The sequence below is a fragment of the Camelus bactrianus genome, chromosome 4 (assembly GCF_048773025.1).
Source record: "Camelus bactrianus isolate YW-2024 breed Bactrian camel chromosome 4, ASM4877302v1, whole genome shotgun sequence".
Taxonomy (NCBI): domain Eukaryota; kingdom Metazoa; phylum Chordata; class Mammalia; order Artiodactyla; family Camelidae; genus Camelus; species Camelus bactrianus.
The window spans coordinates 104340030-104348374 of NC_133542.1; the positions used below are offsets into that span (position 1 = coordinate 104340030).

Genomic DNA, 8345 nt, shown 5'->3' on the forward strand with positions numbered 1-8345 from the left:
TACTTAACATCTCAAGCTGTAATATTTTCATTTATAATTGTAAATATAAATACAAATGTTAAATTAAAAGACATAAACAGTCCTTATGTGATGACATGTTAAGGCTGTCATGGCTTTGCTGTTTGGAGTGTTCCATCTTATCAGCTACTTCCTAACATCACTTTGGTCGGAGAAGTCAGGGCAAAGAGTCAGGGAACACTGTCTCCAGAGGAGAGTAGGAGATAAGGACACACCAATACAGGTTTCATACTTTCTAGTTTACCTTGGTCCTGCTTATGACACTTACTTATTTATTACTTATTGGTGAGAGACCAAACATAATCCACTAAATTAAAAATAACAAGCCATTGTTAAATTAAGAAAGATTGCACAATGCCAGAAAACACTGAATCTCTCTAAAAACATAAATATATATAAGAATTATCATATGAGGTAAGATGCTTTTCTTTTATTTGACCATTGCACACTATATAAAGTGACCCAAAGTAGGACTCTGGCTTTTCCCATTACTTCAAATTATTCTACGCTATGGCAGAATAATTTACTTACTATCATCAGGGCTTTTGTTTAAAAATCATGCCTGTTCTTATGTCATCATTTTTGTGCCACCTTCCTTTGACAGACAATATTAATACTATTTCAGAGCATGATAGGAAAATCAATCCAAGAGTTATTTTTCCCCAGGATTGCCTCCAAGACTTGTCTACAAAGTTAAAAGTGTTCTCATAGACTCTCCTATCTGATGTGAATGAGTGGAGAGTTTAATGAAGTCAAATGAACCTGCAGAAATCTTTTAAGAAAAAACTCTGTTATAGTCTAATTTTATAAAACAGAGAAAACCCAAATCTTTAGTTAATACAGTCATTTTCCCTTTTTCCCCACGTACATATGTGTACACATGTCAATGTAAGTAAATGCCCCTCTCTCATCCCCCTATCTATGTATAATTACATGTGCAAAGAACTGAATTGACATGACAATAGATATTGTAAAAACCAGAGTGGTGTTATTACTTGACTTTTTTTCACATAATTTTTAACTAAATATTAACAATAAATAGAGCATGCTTCCTAATCATCTTAGATTAATCCCCCAAAGTGAAGAGTATTCTCTAATTGAGTGTTTCCCAAAGAAATATTACATAAGGATCCCCTGGATATTTATTAAAATTGCAAATTACCAAGTCAATGTCTACAGAATTAGCATCTCTGGGAATAGAGCCCAGAACATGCACTTTTTTTTTTTCCTGCCTCAGGTTTATTTGTACAAACAGCACAGGTAGACATGAGCCCCATGCAGACAACTGCCCAGGGGTTACACTAGTCCTTACATCCTCACATCAATAGATGAAAGCCTCTACTCTGGAGCCTTTGTGGGGGCCTGGGTGCCTTTGGGAGACTGAGCCGGAGCTGGAGCTGGAGCCAGAGCTGCAGCTGTGGCCTTGGTCTGAGCCTTGGCCTTGGCCTTTGGCCAACAGAGCCTGAGACCCTTGGCAATGTGGGTACGAGCACATTTCCCGAGCTTGGGGTAAGCAATGTAGGCAAGTGGACTGAGCTTTCGGCTGCTGCCCTTTGGAATCTTGGGCTTGACCGCCTTGGGCTTTATGAGAGCCTTGATAGCCTCAGCAAGTGCATTCATGGCGTTGATGTTGTTGGCCTGCATCTTCTTCAGGCCCTTCTTCTCGTGCTTCTTGGCAAAGCACGTGTTCCTCAGGAACTTGGGGTCCACCCCCTTAAGAGATTCATATCATTGTGATTCGGGCTTTTTGATGCCATTTCTGTGCCATTTTTGGGACTGGTTGTGTGTGGTGTGGTTCTTTGACTTGGCCATGCCTGTACTGGAGCCAGGAGGTCCCGAATCGCCTGGGAGTGGAAGAGAAAGAGCCAGAACATGCACTTTTAAAATGCCTGCTCAATGAAAAATTTTTACTGCCCGAGTCCTAGGTCTTCCCTGACATTTGCTATACATTTATCATTCTGAAAAAAAGATCCTATTGCCTGTTATGTGAAACATGTTAACAAGTTTAGATATCTGAGCATCAAAAACTGGGCTCAAAAATTCACTGCAGTTAGAAAGAACATGAGAACATAGAACTATAAAGCTAATCTAATCAGATGAAACCTGTATCTCCCCAGAGCGATTCTGTGTCCGAGCTGTATCACAATCTCCTGAGGGTTTTTTTTTAAACTAGATTTAGAACTTTTCCCCAAACTGTAAGACCACAACTTTTTCGAGTGTGTTCTGGTAGCCAGCAGGTAACAGTTGAGATGTTTCAAACATCTCACCTGCATAGACTGAGATTACTTTTGTCTTTAACACACCCTCTGTTTACACTTGATCAACAGGAAATTAAACAGTGAATAACAATTGGGGCTAAATAGTTTCTGTCACAGTTTTAAAGTTACTACATAAGCCACAGCCTTAATGGCTGAAGGCAGATCTTCCCTAGAGGTACAAATTTAAAGTACAAGGAACCACAGAAACCACAGGAAAAAATCACTGCTTTGATTTGCCACGGAGCTTTGAGCTCTTGCCTCTTTTGGAGAAATAGGGATTCATCCTTCAGGCTTTCTGGGTTATTTTTTTCAAACTACAATTCACTTTCAGAATCACAAATGAATGTCTGAGGGAACACAGAGTTCAAAGCTTTTTCTTAAGCAAGATATTAAGTCATGTGTCATGAGGTACCCAGTGAAACTTCAGACACAGAAGCCTGAATATATTTGCCAGAGAAATCCAGAAAAAATATTCTATCAACAAGGATAGTTTTTGTTTTTAAAAAGATGGGAAAGACCCCAGATGTTAATAATAGTTATCTATGAGTTGAAGGGACAATTAAAACTTTTTCTTCTTTATAGCATTATTTAATTGTTTCAATAAAGGTCATCCATTACCATTAAATTCAGGAAGAAAACCAAAACATAATTTTACACACTGTTTTTAATGACAAAACAATTAAGTTTTTTCTTCAGGTCAAACAGTTGGAAAGTGAAGGGGCAGTAAAAGTTGTAAAAATTCCTCCTATACATTAGGAAGTCCCCCATGTTAATTTGGAGCTTAGGGGTTTTCAGTTTTGGTGTGTCTCTGGAAGTAAAGGGCAGCCTGGAAAGTAGCTACAATATGGGAGAATATGTTTAATTAAACTTACCTACAGCGTTTAAGAGATAATAGGACTCTATCAATGAGGCTGTTAATGACAATAATAGGGAAGAGCCAAGTAAAATTAGCTCTTCCTCTCCTCTCTTCTGTGATGTTCCCAGAAAGACCAGAGGATTTTAGTGACGTTCAACACATACTCTATCTCTAGACTTAGGTAGATATAGATGTGAGCTTGGCAGTCCCATATGGCAGTCTGCTTTTTAGATACTGTTACTGAGTCCAAACTCACTCTGCTTGCTGCACAACAGGCCAGTAAACTGGTCGATGAGGTGTTGGGGCAAGGAATGATGACTTCATTCAGAAAGCCAGCAGACCGAGAAGGTGGCAGACTGATGTCCTGGAGAACCATCTTACTTCAGGCTCCTTTTATACTGAAGATGGGGGTGGTGTGGTTGATTGTTGCAGATTTCTTGTTTCTGAGATCTTTTGTTTTTGCGGCTGTCCATGTGGGTCAGGTCATGATGTTCCTATAAACCTCTCACAAGACAAATGCTATTCTCTGTTCTGCAATTTTTGATCTCTATATGAACAGAAAAGTGTTATACCCTTAAAGGTCAGAGCCTTGAGAATGGGCTTTCTTATATATTTCAGGCTATAGATAGCACTCTTTTAGAAAAGGTGCAGAGCCAGCATGACTAAGCTCAGGAAATGGCAGAGTTAGAGCTAAAGGAACAGATCTAATACGGAGTCAGCTTTGTTACTCCTTATTACAATGTTGGTGCCGCTATGAAGTCTATAGGAGGTGGGCAAGGAAACATTGTTTTATAAGGGGACAGAATTATCAGATACTGACTCACATTTGTCGACAGCAATTCTGATGAGTGGCTTTCTGCTTTTGACAACTTGTCAGCTGTCACTATAGAAAAGGACATTTGTTTATAGGGTCAGTTTGCAGGCTGTGTCCTGAGAACTGTATTTCATTAAGAAGGCTAACTCTCTTTAATTCCCCATCTGAATCACTCAGATTTGGCTAAATACAAAGTTTTCAATTTATGCTGTGAAATTTTATGCCCCTTCTTGCTCTGAGAAAAGAAACTAGGAAGCCCTTCCTGAGGGACACAGAAGTATGGACTGATGTCCGTTGCCTGGATCTCTTCCAAGTCTGTGCCCTGACTGGACACCACACTTCATGAGAGTCAGTTAAAATGGCATGATCCCCTATCCCACTGGTTGTGCTAGCTCAGCAGCCCATCCTTGTAAGCTTGGGGGTAAGTTTTCATTACTTCTAATCACTTCATCATGATTTACTACTCTGCCTCTTCTTGTGCTGCTGTCTTGTGATAAAATTCACTCAAAAATTAAAGAGGCAGGACCACCTCCCAGTTCTTAATTACTGCTGCCTGGGATGTGTGTGCAGTGGCTGGACCACCGGCGGTCACCTTCCTGCTTGTGTCACTGCTGTAATGCCCTGCTGGCTTTCTGCTTCCACTCTTGTACTGTTACATTCTGCCCTCAATAAGGCAGCCAGACAGAACCCTTGGAAAGGTAGAGAAATCATTTCCTTCTTTGAAAAACTCTCCAGAAACCCCCTTACTCTTTCAGGAGTAAAAGCTGAAGTCCTTTCAATGGTCTACAGGTCACCACAATTTGGACTCCCTTCAAATTCTGATCTCATCTTCAATTACTGTCCTCTTGCCTTTCGCCATATTTATTCTCCTCCAATACATGAGCCTCTTTCTTTGTTCAAACAGTTCATATGTGCTCCAGCCATGGACTTATTCTTCCCTCTACCTGCGACATTCTTCTTCAAGACGCCCAAATTCTCACCTCCCTCACAGCCTTTAAATTTTGCACAATTGTCCATGGCTCACAGAGAACTTCTTTATCATCTTGTTTAAAATTTCTGCCCCCATCATTCTGTATCCTTCCTTCCTTGTTTTATTTTTCTTCATGGAACTTTCCGTCTTCCAACGTATTATGAAATGTATTGATTTTGTTTAAGGTTTACTCCATGACTGGAATATAAACTTTGTGTTGGTGGGTTTTTGATCTTTAAAAAAAAAAACAATACTATATGCCCTACTATATATATATATATACATAATCAATACTATAAGCCTGGAACACGGCTCAACTCCAAGGGTTCATGTTGATTTGCCTAGTGTAGTTGCACAGGGACCCAAACTCGGAGGGGCCCCCATGCTTGGGGTTTAAGACTCTGCAGTTGCCATCTTGAAATGTAATTCCTGAATGTAACTTTGAATAATTTCCTCTTTGTACTTGTATCATAAGTGAAGTCCAGTTAGACAGTAGACTCTGTTCCTGGGGCTTGGAGCATGAGCTCCAAGGGGCTATCTCCTGCCACCTCTCTGCCTTCTCTAACAGGGTCTCAGCTATCTGCTCCCCTAAACTTGAGGTCCCCAATTCTGCCTAGTTGTCCCCTGTTGGCCCCTGCCCCTGGCGTCTTGGGCAGATCACGGTGATGGCAGTTTCTGCCTTGGACTGGCATCATCACAGTGCACCTGGTGGGGGACTTGGTGGAGCTGAGCCTCATCTTCTACCCCATCAGATACAGAGAGTGACTCAGTATTACAGGCTTTACATTTAAACATCTCCGTTTTGTAACTATCAACATTTCCTTCCTATTTGTACTGAATTATATTATGATCTAGTCATTCTTCCCCTGGATTCTGGGGTGGTCTCACTGGTCTCTGGCCAGTTCTCTTTCTTCTTCCCAAGCTTCAGGGTCAGGCTTGCTTGCTCCCAGCTAGGCCTGTGGCTGTCCGTCTCTCTCAGAGTGTTCTCAGATACCTTTGTTTTGCAGCAGTGTATGTCATATGCCAGATTCTCTTTATGGGAATAATAATTCACTGAGTTTTAAAGGAAAGTAATTATGGATTGGAAGGAAACTGTGGATAGTGTCCCTACCACCGGCTTTCAAAAGTATGTCAGCTTTCAAAAAATATGTTTACATTTTTAAGAATGTATTTGATTCAAATAGTGTATTTCTAAATTATCATTGGTATGATAACTAGCTCCATCCAGCTACTGCAGAAAATAGTAACTTTTAATGTTGCAGTATAGATGTCAACATTTCTTAATCAAAATCCAAGGAAGCCTAGTCAAATTTGCAGAACATGGAAGCATTTTCCTAAGATGCCTCCTTTTAAGGAAAAGTTGTGTGCATGCAAGTTGTCCTGCCGGCTTTGTCCTGCCCTGCTCAACATGTCTGGATCCAGATATCCCAGGGGTGGGCCATGCTATAATGAGACAATAAATAAATTTTACTTTAAGAATTAAAGGCAAATTATTATGTTGTTTCATGTTAATCCCTTTTCTCTAGAGGTCTTTTCGGGACAGCAAAATTTGTTGGTACTTCACATCTGACTCCGCGTGAGGAAAGAAGTGCACATGAGCACGGGTGGGGAATTTGGAAAATATAAGGGAATAAGAAGGCAGAATGGAAAAGAAAAGCCTTTACATGAGGAATAATGAGAGAAAAAGGCTGTCAATGAGCATCAGTGCATCCCACCAGATAACAAGATTCCTGACTTCTTAGCCATCGTCTGTGTTATAGGCAAAAGGTGAAATATAGATTAAATTGCCAAACTAGCTCCTAAATAGAATTTCTAATGCTTCTACTTTTCTTTAAATAATTATCTTATTACTTAAAAATTTACATCTCACATAATTTATTAACATAAATCATTTTCTTTTTATCTGAGATGAACAATTGAATTCTTTCAGTGTTTTGATTCAATGTGGCTCCCATGAAATAAATTTAATCATTCGATAAGTAAAATTATAAAATATTTAAAAAAGCAAATAGGGTTTTTTCAAGTACTCCTAGGAATCATTAAAAAAAATATTCATTTGCTAACCAGTTAGTCATCAAAATTTATTTAACCATCATTTTGGTTAGAGTTCTCTAAAGATGATAGAGAATGAACATACTTTGAAGATATGATAACTCTCACAAAGTTACAAACAGAAATATGAGAATAATAACAACTGATGTATGTAAGCAGAGCGACTCAAAAGTGCCAGATAAGATAACGGAAGAGTGACAATTAGCAGGTGTTCACTGGCCTCTGCGTGTGAGGCAGGGGGTGTAAAGGTGAGTGAGAAGCACAGGATTCCAGGCTCTGGAGCGAGTGGAAGGCAATGGAATGGTTACACCGGAACCTGTAGTGGGAGTATCTCTCCCACATATTCTGGGACAAACGAGAGAAAAGTGGCGAATGGAATTAATATTTCATTTACTGAGTGTAAAAATCTTGCAGTAATACTAACTAATGTTTATAGATTATTTGGGGGGGCAGGAGCTCAGGTAAGAGCATTAGATGGACTAATTTTATTTAATCCATAGAAAATCTCATGCAATAAAGACTATCCTTAACCTCCTTTCCTAGATGTTTGCCCTGAGCCTCAGAGAGTTTAACTCCCTCTTTAAATTTACACGTTTGTTAGTGGCAAACCAATCCCAGAGGCTGTGCCCTTAACAACCACACCTTGCCGTCTGTGAGCTGGGCGTGAGAAAAATAGTGACGGAACTCAAGCCGGGAGGTAGTGACATTCTCAGGAGCACAGAACGTTTAGGAGAGGGAAATGCTAAGGACAATAACATCTACATGATTTCATGTTACGTTTTTTTCCTACTAAACCAAGGCTGCCTCCTGAGACATTCAAAATGGAAGTTGTGGAGGGTGAGCAAAAGCCAAGACGGAGTGGAGATAAGATTGACTGGGCAGCCTGGTGAGAAATCAGTGGGAGGCTGAATAATTCCTAGCTATGCAAGCTGTGTATTTTTATATTATCGTTTGACCCCTTTTCCACATTTCAATTTGCATGAATTTTTGAAGAATTAATCTAATGAAGAAGCATATTTAGTCTTTCAGAAGGAAAAAAACCCAATATTTACTTTCTATTTCACCATCCAAATGTCACAGATTCTACAGGGGCTAGAATGTAAATGAATACTTTAAGTAAATAACATTGTAAATCTTTCAAGAAATATGAATTCCTTAGATCTTTAAGGCAAATAGTGTGGTTTCCAGAATTGGTGATGTGCCCTGATACTGCACTTGGGGAGAAGTAACTCATTTTCCTCCAGGATGTTGGATGAACTTCTATTTTATGCATTAGTATTTCTGATGCTGCTCTGACACATTCACTAGAGATATTTGTTGTAGTGGTTATCAGAACCTTTGAATTTGTGTATGTGTGTGTTTATGTTGCCAATCTCC

At 39.5% G+C, this 8345-nt stretch overlaps 1 pseudogene; it reads right to left on the reverse strand.

The window, feature by feature from the left end:
* Positions 1-1243: 1243 nt before the first annotated feature.
* On the reverse strand, positions 1244-1830 carry LOC141577405 (large ribosomal subunit protein eL29-like; annotated as a pseudogene).
* Between the last annotated feature and the right edge of the window lie 6515 nt (positions 1831-8345).